Source organism: Pangasianodon hypophthalmus, chromosome 6 (genome assembly GCF_027358585.1).
Source record: "Pangasianodon hypophthalmus isolate fPanHyp1 chromosome 6, fPanHyp1.pri, whole genome shotgun sequence".
Classification (NCBI taxonomy): domain Eukaryota; kingdom Metazoa; phylum Chordata; class Actinopteri; order Siluriformes; family Pangasiidae; genus Pangasianodon; species Pangasianodon hypophthalmus.
The window spans coordinates 18570549-18590339 of record NC_069715.1 but is presented as its reverse complement, the minus strand read 5'-3'; the positions used below and the strand labels follow the sequence as shown (position 1 = coordinate 18590339).

At 41.1% G+C, this 19791-nt stretch overlaps 1 protein-coding gene across 6 annotated transcripts in view; it reads left to right on the top strand.

Moving 5' to 3' along the window:
* Positions 1–19791, top strand: part of rasgrf1 (Ras protein specific guanine nucleotide releasing factor 1) — a 243423-nt gene that overhangs the window by 64191 nt on the left and 159441 nt on the right. Inside the window, exon 1 of one of the 6 annotated variants that reach the window (XM_026932722.2) lies at positions 15726–15782. The exons of 4 other annotated variants lie outside the window; for them this stretch is intronic. The gene's annotated coding sequence lies outside the window, so the exon portion shown is untranslated. Of the gene's footprint in view, positions 1–15725; positions 15783–19791 lie in introns of those variants that run through there. One more of the 6 variants, XM_053234819.1, reaches the window with a different exon arrangement.

Genomic DNA, 19791 nt, shown 5'->3' with positions numbered 1-19791 from the left:
ACCCTTTCAAGGGCATCCTTTCAACATTCGTCCTCTATGAACAACTCTCCCAAAGACTCCTACTCTGAGTATAAGCTGCTGTCTCTGAAGAGGAAAGTAAGTTGTAGATGATGGAAATAAGACATGGAACAGCAAGAAGTGAGTTTTCTGTTAATTTTAGAAAAGAAGGAAAGTGTGTGTGCAAAAATAACACGCTTGAAAGGAAATAAAAGTTCCATCGAAAAATAAATGAGCAGAAGACAGAATAATTGTTGCTTTCCACCAAGTGAAGGCAGAATGTATGAATATATAGTTATTACAGACAGGACTATGCAGGGAGACAGACTGTAACCCAAAATAACACCTCAGGGGGGAGGATGAGTGACATGAGTGTGCCTCAATTAGATACCAGTCTATGTCACCAAGTGTGAATCCTCTGGATATTTGCTGCCCAGTAGTAGAATATGAAATTAGAAGAGCTAAGCCCTTGTCTCTTTTACTACATTGAAGATTTGCTTTCTGTATCCTTGGTGTCCTGGTTACCCCAAATAAAAGAAGAAATTACCAGCATTTTAAATAATGATTTGGTTAGAAAAATATATAAGCTATGTAAAATGTAAGCTATTCATTTTGACAGACCAAATCCTGTCAGGCTGGAGGCTGGCTGCCAGGCTAAATCCTGGAGACTTTAAGTGCAGTGGAGAGTGGCTCTGTCACTAGGGCAAATAGTGGTGGGGATAATGGACAACCTTGGCATGTACCTCATGAAAGAGGAAAATACTGAGAGCACAAAAAGTTTATTTCAATGGAAGCAGTGGGATTAGAATAAAAAAGATGTGTCCATGAAATAAGATTTGTTTATTAATATTTGTTTAATACTGAAAACAAACATCCCACTCTACCCAGAAGCTCTGATTGTCTCGTTACCCTGTTTAGCTGTGTGGGCATTGTAAGAAATTATTTTTCCCCAAATAACATCTTTGAAAGGTTCTCATAAAGAGAAGGAGAAGTAGAATCTGTGTTATTTGTTTGAATAAAGAATTTATTATTTAATAATATAATAATTTAATAATAGACTTTGGCAGAGTATTCAGCTGATTTAACATAAGGAAGAAGGGCCTTGTCCAAGTAAAATAAATAATCTGAAAATACGCATGGTGCATATTAGAGAAAAAAGAATATTCCCTATTGACAAGGTGGAGAAAGTGCATAAACACAACCGTTCTGGCTCATAGAAGTAACAAGAACCTAGAAGAGGTAAGATGAGACTGATCAATTCTGGGTTCAGTTACACAGTTTAAATCACTTCCAAAAATTAGATGAAGAGTATCCAGTTGCACGATACGAGAGAAGAGAGAGGTCATAAAGCCAGGATTGTCCAATTAGGAGAATGAACATTTACCAAGACAATTAGGGTCTGACAAAGAGTACTGCAAACAATAATATAATGGAGTATATATGGATATATATTTATATATACATACAGAGAGAGAGAGAGAGAGAAATGTACAGTCATGTGAAAAAGAAAGTACACCCACCTTCAATCCTCTGTTTTTATTTATTATTAAATAACAATTTTGTGGTCCTCACCAACATTTTTATACAAACAGATAACCTCAGGTGACAACATAAAAACACAACAGATTTTAATATGTATTAATTTTTTCCCCAAAAGTAAACCAACTTTCAGAAACCAGGTGCGAAAAAATAAGAACACCCCTCTTATTTCCACAATAATTAAGAGAGTAATTAGCAGCCAGGTGTTACAAATGAAATGTACAATATTAGTTAATAATCAAGAAGTGTGACTAGCCCTATAAAAGCAGACCTTTTGGCAGTTTGGTGTTCTGGAGCATTCAGGTGTGTGTTATCATGCCATGAAGACAGGACACCAGACATGACTAATTGATGCTACTCATCTGTCTGGGAAGTGTTATAAGGCCATCTCCAAACAATTTGAAATTCACCATTCCCAGGAAATTCAGTCCAAGGTCAGACAATTTTATGCTCTGAGATATAAAGAAACACCCAAGAGCTACATCATGTGACCTACACGTTTCTGTAAGCACATTAAATGTTTATGTTCATGACAGCACAATCAGAATAAGAAAAGTATGACTTTCATGAAAGGGTAGCTAGGAAAAAGCCTCTTCCCTCCAAAAAAGAATATGGCAGCATGACTTGGGTTTGCAAAATTGCATCTGAACAAACCACAAAAGTTCTGGAACAATATCCTTTTTACTGATGAGACCAAGGTGGAGATATTTGGTCATCATGCACAGCATTATATTTGGCGAAATCCAGACATAGCATGTCACCACAAAGACCTCATACCAACTGTCAGTCATGGTGGCAGAGGGATGATAAGGCAGTCATTGAGACAACAATGAACTCCACTTCATACTAGAATATTCTTGAGGCAAATGTGAGGCCATTTGTGCAGGAGCTTAAGCTGGACCAATATTAGGTCATGTAACAATCATGGCCAAACACACCAGCAAATCAACATCTAAATGTCTAAAGAAGAAAAACAATCAAGTTGTTGGAATGGCCAAGTAAAATTCCAGACCTCAACTCCATTTAGAAGCTGTGTCAGGATCTTAAGGGAGCTGTGCATAAACGAATGCTCTCAAACATCAATGAACTGAAGCAGTGTTGTAAAGAAGAGTGGCCCAAAATTACTCCAAAATGATGTGAGACTGATAAACTCCTACAGAAAATGTTTACTTCAAGCTATTGTTGCTAAAGGTGATTCTAGATGTTACTGAATTATAGGGTGTACTTATTTTTTCTACTTGGTTTCTGAATGTTGGTTTACTTTTTGGGAAGAAATGACTACATATCAAAATCTGTTGTATATTTTTTATCACCTGAGGTTATTTGTTTATTTATAGATGTTGCTGAGAACCAAACAATTTTTATTTAGGCACTCATAAATAAAAACAAAATGTACTTTCTTTTTTTCCCCATGACTGTATATTTATGTAATCATGAATATGTGATCAAAATGGATGTTATATTTCATTAATTGTCTGTTATAATCAAATGTAATCATGATTATACATGATTAACTGAGAGTATATAGTCATGATCCACCATAAATCAGCATAAATATATCGTCTTAAACAAATATGTCAGAATCTAACTTCTTTGGGCATGGAGGAACAGGTGATTTTGGTCATTGGGATGTAGCAAGTGAAGGTGGTGTCACTGAAACATAAGAAGGCACAAAGGCTGTAGAGAGCTGGGGAGATGGTGGCGGTGCTTGATTTGACACACAGGGAGCATTGACAGGTAGCGATATAGAGTATCGGTACAATTACAACAGGAGCAATACTTTCTTTCTTTATTGGTATTGGGGTAAACATTGGAGACTGAACACCAACTTCATACAATTCTTTTCCAACCCCTGCAGAGAGCCTGTTGTAATTGTACCGATACTCTATATCGCTACCTGTCAATGTTCCCTATGTGTCAAATCAAGCACTCTCAGTTAATCAAGCATTTTTGATTAGTAAGAAATGTTCAGCAATTGTGCACAATGTTTTAGCAGAATGTCTCAGACATGAATCAGTAGGCATATTGCTAGCTACTAACAGGCACCAAAATTGTAATGACAATGGATATAGGGACTTTTGCAACCACAGTTCAACTTTATTTGAAATATCTATGAAGACTCACAAACAACCATTTTCAATTTCAGGGGGGAGTTTTTCGAACGATTAAAAAAGGAAATTTCTTTTAGAATTTCCATGTAATTTGAATGCATATATTGTAATACAAGTAATACAAGAGCTATACTCTCTGGGATGAATGCAAACCATGTTTGATGATTCTCAATAGTGCTTCACTTCCTTATTGCACATGGTGTGATCTCGTTTCATTATGAAATGACTCTTTGTTGGAAAAGGTTACATTGAGGACACAGTCAATGCATTTGTCAGATGAACGAGATGAACATTTAAAGTCAAACTTGAAGTTAAATGTGAGATTTGATCTTATTATCTTATCATAGAAACATTAGCGGCATTCATATCACCAGTATTACAATTGCATAAGACAACCATAGGGTCCCAACATGCTAATAATGGGGGAAATTGGACTAGAATGGTGACTAAGAAGCAAACAATATATTAAGCTGCCATTGGCCAGAATAGTTCTCAGAATCAATATGAATACAGTCACACAAAGCATTCAAGCAGTTGCTCTTTCTCAGTTTTCCTAATGTTTGATCCTCAAAGTGGGTTCCTCATGATTTCTGTCAGCATGGACCTGCAAAAAATTGTAAATCACCTAAGATGGGTTTAAATTGGAATTTATTCCTCCATCAAACACTACCAGGAGTACCAAGACATGCAGCATGTGATGTAATATAAATTACCCTAAACAGGCTTTCCCATTTAGGTTGCAACATTTTGGAGGTAAGATAACACAATAAGATAATTTCCCCTAGATGTCCGAACAGCTGAGTCACTGGCAGTCTTCAAACGACGGCTAAAGACTTACCTCTTCATAAAATACTTAAATTAGCACTTTCACAATAACAAAAACAAAAAAAAAAAACTCCCAACAGAGTTTTGGACTGATGGTATTCCTAGTTTGTGACCTAACGAGCCAATATCAGAATGTATTTTTGATAGACTTCAAAGCACTATTGTAAGTCGCTCTGGATAAGGGCGTCTGCCAAATGCCATAAATGTAAATGTAAATAACACACCATGATCAATGATCCCGTTTCAGTGCTAAATCTGTCTCTCGATTTGTGACATCTGCTTTGCTATCCAAACGACCCCACATAAAGTGCATATAAAAAGTCTACACTCCCCTGGTAAAATGGCAGGTTTTTGTGATGTAAAAAAAATGAAGCCAATATAAATCATATCAGAACTTTTTCCACCCTCCATGTGAAATTACAACATATAAAAATTAAGTGGAAAAACAATTAGAAACATTTTAGGGAAAAATATGGCACATCTTGACTTGGCAATATTTTTTCACTCGTTCTTCCAAAAAAACATTCTAGAGCCATCAGATTGTAAGGACATCTCTTGTGCAGAGCCTGCTTCAGGTCACCTCACAGGTTTTTAGTTAGGTTCAGGTCTGGGCTCTGGCTAGGCCCTAGGCCATTCAGAAACATTGATCTTCTTTTGGTCAAGCCATTCCTTTGTTGATTTGCATGTATGCCTTGGGTCATTGTCATGCTAAAAAAGGGAAATTCTATGAGCAGACACCTGAAGGTGTGCACTCAAATCCACTGGTATTTGTAGCTATTCATGAGTATCTCCACCTTGATAAAAGCACCAGTTCTGGCTGAAGAAAAGCAGTTCTGAAGCATGATGCTGCCACCACCATGCTTCACTGTGGGTATGGTGTTCTTTTGGTGATGTGCTTGTTTTTGCATCAAACATACCTTTTGGAATTATGGAATTATTATACCTTTTGAAATTGGTCTCATCAGACCATAACACATTTTACCACATGGTTTGGGGTGATTTTAGTTGAGCTTGGATTTTTTTTTGTGAGAAAGGGCTTCCGTCTAGACACCCTACCCCATAGCGCAGACCTGTGAAGAAAACGATAGATTGTTGTCACATGCAGAGAATAATCAGTACTTGTCAGATATTCCTGCAGCTCCTTTAATGTTGGCGTAGGTTTCCTGTCAGCCTCCCTGTCAAGTTTTTATCTTGTCCTTTTATAAATTTTGGAGGGACGTCCTGTTCTTGGTGATGTCACTATGGTGCTCCATTTTCTCAACTTGTTGATGATGGCCTTCATGGTGTTCCATGGTACATCGAATGTTTTTTTGTTTTTTTTTTTGTTTTCGACAGTGGGTCCCTGTCCAAGATTTGTAAGCTCTTTGCAGATCATGGCTTCAGCAGTGAGATTAAACCAAGAAGATGTGAAGAAAATCAGAATAATTTCATTGATGACAGCTGTATGATAATTACTTTTCAACAATAGATTGAATGTGATGAGTTCATTCTGAGCACAGCCATGTCCCCAATTATAAAAGGGTGTGCACACTTATGCAACCAGGTTATTGTAAGTTTTTTAATTGTACTAAAATGTTTCTGATTCATTTCGATTCAATTCAGTTTTATTTGTGTAGCACCACAAAGCAGCATTACAGAAATAAATACATTCAGGATATAAATTGTAAATGTATGAATTTATCCGTAATGAACAAGCCAGAGGTGACCGTGGCAAGGAAAAACTTCCTGAGAGGATATTAAGATGAGAGGAACTAGACTCAAAAGGGAACCCATCCTTATCTGGGTGACAATGCATAGTGCAAATATAAATAAATCCCTTCTATAACAGTGTGCTACATGGACACATACTGCAATTATGTAACAAGGGAGTTCATTACAGTTTTCGGATGAAGTCTGTTTTGTTAAACCTACCCACTGTCCACTGATGGAGACCTGAGTGCAAAACTGCTCATGGCAACCGCAACCACAATGCCATCACAGTACAACTGCCCATATGAACCGCAGACCAAAGCCATCTCCATGGTCCCCAAGCAACACCATCCCCAGCAATCCCAATGATCTTCAGGCTGTCCATGTGGGGCCACCCCCAGCAGCAGCGAGCAATCTCCAACCAATGAGAACTTCAACCAGAAGCAGGGCATCAGGATGGATCAGGCAGGTATAGAGAGCAGAAGGGGTCAGGATCACTGGCATCTGTGGAGTAGCATGTGTATCTTGACAGAGAGGGAGAGAGAGAGAGAGAGAGATTGTTAGAGAAGGTTTTTGTCCCTTAATGGTTAAGGACAATGTACTTTGCATGCAGAGTGCAAGCAGGGACTCCGGCAAGACTAGCTATGACAGCATAACTATAAGGGAAAGCCAGAAGGTAACACAGACATAAGGGCACCCTGGGACATAAAGCGGCCAGCCACTCCACCGGCAACAACCCTGACTGAACGCGTGAGAGTGGATGGGGTTCACCACAACACTCTATGCCTGTGAACCCACCATCTGCTCCTTTATCTAAGAAAAAACTATTCATAAAAGGTTTGACTAAACAAATATGTTTTCAGCCTAGACTTAAACACTGAGACTGTGTCTGAGCCCCGAACACTAATTGGATGGCTATTCCATATCTGTCAGGCTTTGTGAGAGAAAGCTCTACCCCCTGCTGTAACCTTCACTATTCGCGGGTACCAACAAATAGCCTGCACCTTTTGATCGAAGTAGGCGTGGCAGATCATAAAAGACCAAAATTTCGCTCAGGCACTGAGGCGCAAGACCATTCAGTGCTTTATAGGTCAATAGTAGTATTTTATAATCAGTTGGAAATTTGATTGGGAGCCAATGCATTGTGGATAAGGAAAGGGTGATATCTTCTGGTTCTAGTAAGGACTCTTGCTGCTGCATTCTGGACTAACTGGAGCTTGTTTATGCACCTACTGGAATATCCAGACAGTAAGGCATTACAGTAATCCAATCTAGAGGTAACAAAAGCATGAACTAATTTTTCTGACAAATCATGAATTAGTGTCAAGATTGTCTTCCTAAACTGAGATTTCATACACTGAATGGTGAACTCATAAATCATCTCAATTTCTTGATAGGCTCTATTTGTTCCATCAGTACCAGTTCTGCAGCAAGCACATCACCCTCAGGAACATCCTCCTCTTGGCTGTTTCTTGTCATACCTGCATGCTTGGTGGCTGCATCTGCCTAGAAATTACCCCTTGTCTCATAAGAGTTGTTTAATGGGCAGCCATTTGATGATGGTGGTTTTGGGAGTTGGAGAGCCTGCTCAAGCTCCTGGGTGAGCTTTTTGTTTGATTGGGGTGCCTGCAACAGTGTGTTACGCACTTCTCACCCACAGTAATGGGTAATAATGGATCAGGTTGTAGACACTGTCTGTGTAAATGTTCACATTCAGCTACCTGCACCATTGAATATTCGACTGTGCGGGGTTCTTTGATCTCTTTTTGTCCATATCCTTTGGGGAGTAATGCCCATCCTGTATAATGCTTGCCATCATGGCATTGGCTTGAACCTTCACAGATGTTGTTGGCATCTTCCCAAGGCTCAGCAGAGGCATACATCATCTCTGACTGTTCAATTCTTGTCTTCAGCCCTGCTTGCGTAAGCAGCCTCAGAAGGAAATTGCTGGTATGAATGAAGACTTCCAGGAGGCCTCACATGTTCTTTGAGACTTCCCTGGCGTTTCAAGGAATCTGCAAGTTGGATGACCATGGCATTTTACCTCACATCACCCCCAGATGAAAAGGTTTCCCATCATCTGTTAGAGATGGTAGGTCTTGTAGAGGTTAGGCAGTTCTGAGTGAGCTGTCTGTAGAAGTTCAAAACTCAAAAGTCTTCAAGGATCTTAAAAGAAGGTTCACTTCAACTCCTATACTCTAGCACCTTGACCTTACGCTTCCATTCATTGTGCGGGTGGATACATCATACACTGGAATAGGAACTTTTCTATCACAACGGCAAGGTCGGCCTTCCAAACTCTATCTGGCTTTTACTCACATAAACTGTCTCTGTAGAAAGAAAGTATGATGTGGAGTTGAGAGACTATGATGTGGAGTTGAGAGACTATGATGTGGAGTTGAGAGACTGGCTGGAGAGAGCTCTGCATCCATTTCCTGTATTCACCGACAACCACAACCTTGAATATATTCATTTGTCTCCAGTATTCCCTACTCATGCATCCTGGCTCATAATCATGGAAATCTATGTGCGGATATGATACCCACCAAAGACTGGCCTCACATCCAACATTGTTACACCCATGTTGTATGTTCCAACAAGTGCAAGATAAACTACTAGTGTGGGCATACTGTGGTCATCACTAGACACCTAGGTATTTTTTTGTAACACACAAATACTGCACCAACAATATTGGTGGCCCACTATGCCAGCATGCAGCACATGTGCCACAGCTCAGTCTCCTCTATCTCCAGTACAGAAGCTTATGATAGTACCCATACAGCAACAGCTCTGGTCACAGATTGTCACTGATTTCCCACTATCATACAGATTTAACACTGTCACACTTCCTCTGGGTTCGGAGGGAAATGAGGAGACAGGAGGCAGGCTTGGGTCAACTCAAAAAGGGCTGTTTATTGGCCATTACTACTTGGACGCTTTTCAGCGGTTTTATTTCACTCTACATACATACACACACACACACACACACACACACACACACGCATTGCTCTGTGCACCTCAGCTCTTACCTGAATAAAAGCCTGCTGGCACAGCGTTGTCCACTGGACCAGATCTGGTGCTCCCTTTTAAGTAAGATCAGTCAGTGGGCTGGTGACATCTGAATAATTAGGCACAAACCTACGAAAATAGCCAGCCCCAGAAACTGTCTCAACTCCTTTTTGGTCGTGGGGCTCGGGCAGGCCACATTCACTTCTGTCTTATCAATTTGGAGACACACCTGCCCATGGCCCAAGTGGAAGCCCAGATACCTTAATTCCACCCATCCAATCGCACACTTCTTTGGATTTGCTGTGAGTCCCGCCCATCTCAACGATCTCAGGACACCTAACTGATCAAGCAGTTTGTCCATGCGGGGCATTGGGTCCGCCTCAAATTTAGACACTGCATTGAATTTTATAAAGTACACACAGAACTAGACTGATGGTGAGAGTCTCGGACTTGTAACCCGAAGGTGAACCTGAAGGTCGTGGGTACGAGTCTCAGGTCCGGCAGGGATTGTAGGTGGGGGAGTGAATGACCAGCGCTCTCTTCCACCCTCAATACCACGACTGAGGTGAGACCCTTGAGCAAGGCACCGTACCCCCAACTGCTCCCCGGGCGCCGCAGCAAAAAAAAAAAAGGCTGCCCACTGCTCCGGGTGTGTGTTCACTACTGTGTGTGTGCACTTGGATGGGTTAAATGCAGAGCACAAATTCCGAGTATGGGTCACCATACTTGGCCACACGTCACTTCACTTCATACTGAACCATTTGTTTTTTGTGCTCGGGTAAACAACAAGGGCGGCTGCGTAACACCACCCCTGGGGCTGGCTCAACGTGGTGTTCTGTGAGGTTAGTGCGACCAAGTAGGGGCGAGAACACATCGGGAATTCCGCCTGCAATTTGGCAACCTCTGTGATTTGGGATGTTGAGAGGTGGTCTCCACAAGGGACTGGGGTGGATTGGACTGCCATTTTTAGAATTATCTCCAGTCCTAGCTCCTCCCTCTCGGGAACAACGGTCGCCAAAGCCACAAGAACCAACTCTCTCCATGGTTTAAGGAGGTTGAAGTAGTAAATATGCCACACCCTGCCTCTATCCGTTCGCCTTACCTCATATTCGATGTCCCAGACTCGCCGTGTGACCACCAAGGGCCCTCGCCACTTGGCAAGCAACTTGGTTGTGGGTAATAACATCCCATCCATAACATGAGCACTCTATCTCCCTGTGAAAATTCCCATAGTTGAGTACCCCTTTCATACAGTTGGGACTGTTGTTCTTGGACGTGATGCAAATTGTCCTGTGCTAGGTGACTCAAGGTGTGGAGTTTTGCCCTCAGGTCCAGAACATATTGAATTTCATTTGTGCTGTTAGAAGATATCTCCTCCCAATTTTATTATATGATGCCACAAAGCTTGTGCTCATATAATAATTCAAATGGGGAAAACCCTGTGGAGGCTTGAGGGGCCTCTTGAAATGCAAATAACAGGTGCTCGAGCCACTTATCCCAGTTCTGAGCATCATCGTGAGCGAACTTACGAATCATATTTTTCAGCGTTTGATTAAACCCTTTAACCAGTCCATCTGCCTGAGGATGGTAAACACTGGAGCAAATCAATTTAATACCCAAAAATTCATACAGTACCTGAAGAGTGCATGACATGAAGGACATGCCCTGTTCAGTTAGGATCTCTTTTGGGATGATAACTCGGGAGATGTCACAGAAGAGTGCCTCTGCAACACTGCTGAGAGGCACTGTTTCCACGTATTGCATTGTGTAGGCTACTAGAACTAACACAATGCAATGCCCTCATGCAGACCGATCTAATGGCCCGACGAGGTCCATGCCAATTCTTTTGAAGGAGTCCTTGATTAATTGAAGGGGGTGCAATGGAGCTTTTGGGGTGGCTGGCGGATTCAGCAGCTGCCATTTGTGACATGTTGCACACCACCTGAGGGCACTGACTGGAATAACAATTCCTGATGGCTCTTTGGGACCAATAACTGACTTGTTTTTTCCTGTGTCTGAGTGTCTTGTGTCACACGCTATAGCTTTAATAATTGCAAAATAGGGGAAGGAGAGCACAACATTGGGCTGAACCCACTGACCATCAATCACTTTCAATTGGTTGAAAGTATGACTGAGGGTTTCGTCCTGTATCTGCTCCAAAGGGAAATCCCTGAGGGGAATTCTCTGGAAGGCAGGGGGGCAGGGCCCTCCTCAACCTACATGTCTTCCTTACACGGAGCTGACGTTGACAGCCCAGGCAATGCCTCCTCTGCGCACATCCCACATCATGCTCCACTGCTGCAGGACCCATCGACACACATTACCCCCAGCAATATCCAAAATGCCAGCCAATTTGTCCCCAAAATCAGTGGATGGGTGAGGTAGGGGTAACCTCCTCTATTATATGCTTCTGTCCCCTGAATTTGATCATGACTCTCACCAGCGGATGCTCATGAACCTCCACCGTGCACACACCACACCTTCACCAGTCATAAGCCAATCTGCAGCATGAGGGTTCAGGTCTATTCGGAGACCAGCCCAGGCTCAAGAGATCACCCATCAATGGCTGATGACTACAGCAGACACCTCAGTGAAACAAGGGGTAGTGTTCTAGTCACGGCAGCATCAATAAAATTCCATGCAGCTCGTGAATCTATATATGCCCTGAGGGTTCCTCCTGGTGAAACGGAATGATAATATTGAGGAACACCCCAGAAGCTTGTGAAGGCAAGGGCAGTTCCGTCACAGGTCTCCTGCCCTGTAATGGAACTTGGCTTTTCCCAAGAGCTCTGGACAGGTTGAGCGCAAATGTCCTGACTGTCCACAGTACAAACACCAGCCTTCTTGCATGTGGGCCTCTCTCGGTGAGATAGGCGGGCGTGCTCCAATTGCATGGGCTGGACACCTGCATCTGAAGGATCTTAGATGGGGTGGAGAGGTATCAGGAACTGGGAGGCAGGCCCAAGGCCATTGAGGGCACTCAGATTCCTGGCTCCTGCAGCCCTGCCACAGCCAGTTATCCAGTTTAAGAGACAGCTCAATTAGGATCTCTAGGGAAAAAGAAGGGTGGTGAGGGGCAAATTTGTCCTTGAGTTCCTCACTTAGGCCATGGTGGAAGGCTGCCATTAATGCAGCCGAGTTCCAGTCACTCTCCAGGCCAGAGTGTGGAATTCAACAGCATAGTAAGCCACTGGTTTTCCCTGCTGTGCATGTGCAAAGGTACGAAGCATGGCCGCCATGACCTGGCTTGCAGAGGCACACACGTCAGTCTAACTCTCCCAGACCAGGGCGATGTTCGGAGATTGTATGTGGCTTGTCACAGATTCAGCTGGTAAATCTGCCAGCCACCGCAAAAGTACCATTGTGCCCCATTCCATTGATTGAGGTCCCATTTGAAAGAATCGGTATGGACCTCAGTGGTTATTAGAATGGAGTGCATGAGTGCATCTCTTTGTGTTAGCTTTAGTGGACTACGCAATACCTGGAAGCAGTGTCTCTTTGCAGCATCTCAGTGTGTGTTGTAGAGGCACACTTCCAAGTTATCTCCCAAGTCGGGATCCTTAAAGAGATCCTGACTGACCAGGGCATGTCTTTCATATCATACACCCTTCATGAGATGTATGAATTATTAGGGCTTAAATTGATTCACATCAGTGCTTACCATCTGCAAACAGGTGGGCTGGTCTAAAGGATTAATTAAACCATTAAACCCTTTTCTGTTGCGGCTCCTGCACTCTGGAATGTGTTACCGTTGTCTATAAAATCCTCGTCAAGCATGGACATTTTTAAAAAGGACTTGAACACCTATTTATTTTATCAAGCTTTCGGCGTGTGATTAGGTCGGAGAATTGTGAAGGATTGACTATGTTTTTTTCATGATGTTATGTCTTTCTTGTTATTCTATGTTTTCATGAATTTTAGTATTTTATTATCTATGGACAGCACTTTGGTCCATTTTAATGGTTTTGAAAGTGCTTTATAAATAAAAGTTGAGTTGAGTAAAAATATGATTCGTAATTACATTCACGATGATGCTCGGAATTGAGATAAGTGGCTTGAGCCCATGTTACTTGGAGTACGCAGGGTCCCGCAAGCCTCCACGGGGTTCTCCCCAATTTGAATTACTGCACAGACACAAGCCCCATGGCATCTTTGATGTCATTAGGGAAAATTGGGGGGAGGGACCTTCTAACAGCAGAAATGAAATTCAGTACTTTTGGACCTGAGAGGAAAACTCCACACCTTGAGTCACCTAAGGCAGGAGAATTTGCATCAGGCTCAAGAATAACAGTCTCGACTGTATGATGGGTGCTTGGCTATGGGAATTTGACACTTGATGATTCTCACCTAGACTGCTCTTCTGTGTCAGGCAAGATGACTGCTGAGGTACTTTGATGCATAATTTTTTTTTCTGTCTGTTTTGTTAAAAGTGATTTTAATGTGTTTTTCATATTACTTATGACAGGGAAACTCTTCTAAACATCAGAGACTCACTGCCACTCACTTTGCATCCAAAGTTACATACGACATTGAGCATTCTACTTACAAGAGTAATCTCAATCGAAGAAGCAGTACAACAGAGAAGGGGAAGCAACTTAATTTGCTTCTTGGTCTGCTTCAGGAAAATGGTTTAATATAGCTGCTTACAGGGATATTTCTAACAAATGTCCGCTCCCTCGCCAACAAATTTGATGATTTAAGTTTTTTTTCAGAGTAATAAGGTAATAAGGCGTTCTCTTGTACGTCTATCTTCTGTACCAGGAGACCTGACTCTGTACCAGATATGGCAGTAGAACTTTCCTGATTTAGCATTGCACTTTTAATTTGTCTTTTAAACTTTTATTAATCTTGTCTTTATGATTGCTTTTCATGCTATGTAATTGTCTTACACCTTTTATTGTCATTTTTTTCTCTATGTAAAGGACTTTGAATGACCTCTGTTTATGAATTGTGCTATACAAATACATTTCCCTTGCCTTGGCTTGCCTTGCCTTTGTGATGTACCAAGCCATTCTAATCATTGATCTTTGTCAAAAAAGCAAGGGGAGTGGTATGTGTATATATCAACCAATGTTGGTGCAAATTGCTAATTCTCAACTGCAGACTGTTCTACCTACCGAATGTTTACATTCCAAGGGACACGTTGCACAGCAACAGTTGGTACATCACAGAAATAGGAAAACTTATTCCTGGATTCACAATTAATTCTCCGTGGTTGTAACCATGCATATTTGTTCCAGGACCTACCAAAATACTACCACCAGATAAAATGACCAAACAGTATGCAAAGGAACTCTGAATGTTTAAGACCACTCAATGTTTCACCTCATCTCAGCGTATAGACAAAGGCTAAACTTGAAAAAGGCAAAAGCCTGAAAAAGCTAGAGTAAAGCAGTGGACCAGTGAGGCTGTGGAGGTGCTGTAAACCTTCTTTGGTTTTGATTTAACAGATTGGGACACTTTCAAAACAGCTTCAAACAAAATACATAACTATACAGACACTAATACCTCTTACAATAATTTCTTTGAGGAAGTGTATATTCCCACAAAAACAGGTTTAGTAGCAGCAAGCCCTGGTTTACTTCAGAATTCCTAAAGCTTCACTCTGACTAGGAAAAAGCATACTGGGCTGGCAACTGTGAAACATACAGGGGAGCCAGGTATACCCTAAAAATGGAGTTAAGGCTGCAAGGAAAGCATATTCAAGCAGATTGAAAGACTCGTTTTCTGCTAAGGACTGCTCCTATGTATGGAACGTAGCCACCCAGCTGTAAATCCAACCCCCACTAAACCAGTTTTACTGCTGATTTGAGAGACAAAGAACCCTTGATATTTAGAGACATAGGACCCCTAATGATAATGGCTTCACACCCATTCACACCTCTCTCTCTCCTTTGCTATCATTACAATGAACTCCTCCCTCACTTCCCACTTCCCCACCTCCATGACTACGAAGGATGTACAAAGCCTTTTCAAAAAACTAAACATTACAAAAGACGCTGGACCAGACCACATCTTCCCCTCCATAATCAAGCATGGTGCTGACCAATTGGCACAGATTCATTCAGTGAATCTCATGATTTATACACTTTTACAGCCTGCTTCAAAATCTCCACAATCATCCTGGTCCCTAAAAAGCCAAGATCATCAGCCTCAAAGCTTACATACCCGTTGCTTGTTGTGCTGATGAAATGATGCGAGTGCTTCAGGCTGGCATACCTGAACTGACCATTGCAGTTTGCATACAGAGCCAAGAGGACCAGCTCAGTACTGGGGCTCCACAAGGGTGTGTGCTTTCCCCTCTGCTTTTCTCACTGTGCACAAATGACTGCATCTCTGGCGATCCACCTGTTAAACTCAAGACTGCAGATGACACCACTCTGATTGGCCTCATAACTAACAACGACAAGTAATTTTTTTTGATGGGAGGTGGTATGCCTGACAACATTGTTATAAATAAGCCATCTCACTCCACACTGGACATCAATGCCTGAGTTGTCAGCACAGCAGAGTCATTACATTTGTTGGCCACTTTTCTGTTGCAGGATCTGAAATGGGAAGATAGCTTCACTTCCACAAGAAAGAAGGCCCAACAGCTACTCTACTTCAACAGTTAAGGAAGCACAAACTCACACAAAAATACAGATACAGTTTTACATAGCTATCATAGTCAATCATAATAACATCCATAACCATCTGGTTCAGTGCAGGTTCTGCTCAGACCAAGGCTAAGCTGCAGCAGACTGGCTGAGATCAGAATGGCTGAGACCATTGGATGTAGCCTATCATCCTTACAGAACTTATACCTAGCCAGAGTAAGGAAGCATTGTCTGCTGATCCTGCTCTGGCAAGCCCTTCAGTCAGTAAAAACAAGATCCACAAGACACCATAACAGTTTCATTCCGAGAGCTATAGTAGCTATCATCAGACATTAATTACCCACTCAAAATACTCACTTCTCTGGACTGTTTTGCACATTAGGTATTTTGCACTGACAGCACCTTGTGGATTTTGAGGTCAGTGCATCAGGTCAATCAACAGAACAGGTCATATCATCATCAGGTCATCATATTTCTTACAGAATCTACAGTTATAAAATTAATCACATATTTCCTCACTTTGCTGGAGAAAGTCTTCATTCTCATTGCAAAAGTGTTACATTAGCTGAGAATAAGGGATTGCATATTTGTTTGGAGTTTGGAGATTTATAATGAATTGTGCTTTTTAAGGAAGAAGCATTTGATTTCACCGCCAAGTCTAAAAAAGTTATACTTGAGCCCAGTACTGCAATACTCCATGTATATTCTAGGGCTGGGTAAAATGTGGAGGGAGACATGAACATTTAAAGTTCTCCAAATATGCATGCAGCAATTCCAAAAATCTTGTCAGTGTAGCTGAGGAACAGTGCAGGTACATGTTTAGTGAATTGTTTTAATTTTTGATTGACAAAGCCTACAAAGAGGTTGGCATCCCATTTTAGTGTCCATACTAACACCTCTTATCTGAGATGAAAGGTTTAAGGTGAAGCAGTTAAATGTTAATACAAGTTCTATTAACCTTAAGACAATACCATTGGGTGGGTCCTTTTTCAGTCATGCATCTAGAAAAAGTTTTAGAGGTCTCAATCCATCTTCATTTGGGATGATTATATACAACATTTTAATGTCTATAGAAAAAAGTAAAAAATTGTCATTCAGGGACTGTTCTTTAAATTATTCAAGGATTCGTAGAAAGTGTGAAGTTTTCATTCAAAAACTGGAATATAATTTCTGTGGAATAGTAACAAGCTGAAACAATGGGATGTCCAGGATTGATTGTCTCTGTGTATTTCAGGGAGAACAGAGAAACATCTGCAGCAAGGATGATCTACAGTTAGGTTCCAAAATGAATAAGGAAGATATCCTGATAAAATAGCATTAGTAATAGACTGGATGGAGGACTGTAACTGGGAAGTGATGTCATTGAAAATGGTATCAAAATGGTATCCAAACAACAACTGTGCCACATTTATCTGCTGGCTTAATGATGATGTTTGCTGGTATTAATAAAGAATAGTGCCTGAAATTATCCTACTTTCACTGGAAATCCTGTATACTATGCTTAACATTTAATTAGCAGTTTATTTATTCTGAATGATCAACCACCCTGTGAAGTCCTGTTCTAAAATTCTCCTTGTTGGAGACCTAAATGTTCATATGGATTCTTCTTTGACCTTTGAATTTATGCATGTACTATATTTTTCTCTACATGTGCACTTCCCTACACATACATTTGTAGCAGAGGCTTGGACATCATATCCCTCTGGCTCTATTATTTGGTTTAAACCTTTAAGCCTAAATGGTGTTTATTGCTTGAAGTGCCTCCCCCCCACCCACACACACACACACACACATACACACACACACACACACACACACACACACACACACACACAAAATATAACACCGTTTCAGCCATTTCAAAACTTTTTTGAGGGTTGAAACTGTGTGATATGTTGCTGAAAGCCAAATGGCTGAAGGCAGCCATGTTTTAGAAGTACCCCAATAGAAGTTAAAATCCAGTTACAGATTAGCAGAACAATGCACCACACCAAATTTTAGCTCAATTGGTTCCTAAGAAACAGCTATTTGAACTTAACTCTGCCCCTGTTGACATCCCAATCTTTGCACATCTCTTAGCTGTTTTAGTAAATCAAGCTCTGCTCTACTAGGTTTGATTGGTATATGTAGGCACCATTTGACACCAATTTGACACCTACTTTGTGAACATAGGCCAAAAATCCTAGGACTTGTTTGCAAAAACATATTTCATAAATTATACAAATTTTCATGCATTTGAGTGGTTCTGACTAAATGGTGCAAAAAATAGATTTTTATGTGTTCAGCCAAAGGGTTTAGAGGGGAAAAAAATCATTATTAACCTTAATTTTCCCAGAGATATACTTGTGGCCTACACACTATTCTTGTGTGAATAGTGCCCGCCAGTGGCCAACTCGAGTAAATTGCCTGGCTTACTAGTGTGTCTGTATAGGAAATTAGCATTCAAGTTTCATGACAGTGGGTCAGAGTTAACACTGTTAAATTCCTTCTGAAAGCTTATTGGCTGGTGGTTGCCATGTTTTTTAAGTAATCAGGTTATTGTTAAAGGTCCACTTACATATTAGCACAGATAGTCACTCTACCAAATTTCAGCTCAGTAGTGCTTATGGTTCCTGAGAAACAGTTTGAATTTGAACCTAGCCCCACTCCCTGTATATAATCACACCCGCAACTTTGCATATGACCTTTGGTTTCGTGGATATACCTTTCAGGTTTCATGCAAATACATGCAACCTTAATGAGTTAAAGCTGAATAAATTACGCCCCATCTCATAAGAATTGATTGGCATGTGACTGCCATATTGTTTACAAATATAAACAACCTTTTCATAATTATTGAGTTTTATACAATGCTGCATAGTTTAACACAATAATTGTGAAGACATGCCAAAAATCCCAGAACAGATTCAGCAGTAAGTTTTGCATGTTAAGTAAATTATCACAAATTTGAGTGTGCAAAGCTAAACAGTCTAAAATGCAATTTCTTTAAATGCAATTTTATGGTACACTTTAGTGCCCCTCATTGGCCAATTTGAGTGAGCCCGCATCAGATAATAGTGGGTCACAAACTGGAACAAATCAAGTTACGTGACAATAGTGCAATGTTATCCCCATCAAATGCCTGCTTAAATTTGATTGGCTGCACAGAGATTTTTACTGGGCAGCACAGAGATTTCCTCAGGGTAAGATTGCTTCTGTATAAAGTACATTATGGCCTTTTCTGCTTTAGCCAGGTCTTCCACTGTTAGTCTAGCGGTAGTCATGTTTTGGTGTTGTATTTCACTTCCTTTGTGCTTTCTTTCCTTTGTCACTTCTTTGTTTAATTGCTTCCACAAATCTTAAGACCCAGGTCACTTCTCTTTTAAGTTTTGTCCAGTTGTAAAAGTATTTTAGTAGCTGGTTAGTGGGATATTCCTCCTGCGAACATAATGGCACAGGAAGAGACCTCATCTGTTACTTCGGGGTCATCATCAAGGATGATCTCTAGTTCCTCTGCTCTTCCTGGCTGCAGAGACTGCTGAGCTACATTTTGGTCTGAAGGAAAACTGTAGTTTGTATAATGGGTGATGCTGCATCTGCTGGATCCAGCTTAGAACTGATGTGCCTCCACTGTGCTGCGAAGGCTCAAATGAATAAGACTTTATTTGCCACATATGTTTTGAATCTCTTTGTTGTGTTTGTAATGTATCAGAGAACGTCATGCTGTCTCTGCAAAAAGTAGATTCATTTAACTCAAGTTGTAATTCTGCTTTCAGCAACTGGTCCAGTTATACAGCTAAGACTGGAACTGCAGCTCGCATATGGCTGCTGCTACTCGGCAGTCTATTTTCGTCGCTTATTGTGTCTAAGTTTGCCCATTTTTACAAGTTTTATTTTGGATTTGGTGCCCTGGATGACTATCTGTGGCTGCTGCTTTGTGACAGTTTGTCTGTTTTACGATATTATTGGATTCAATGCCTCAGGTGGTGATTGTTCGGTACCTCATCAACTTCTGCCCGGTGTTGTTGCCTGCTGCCATTCCC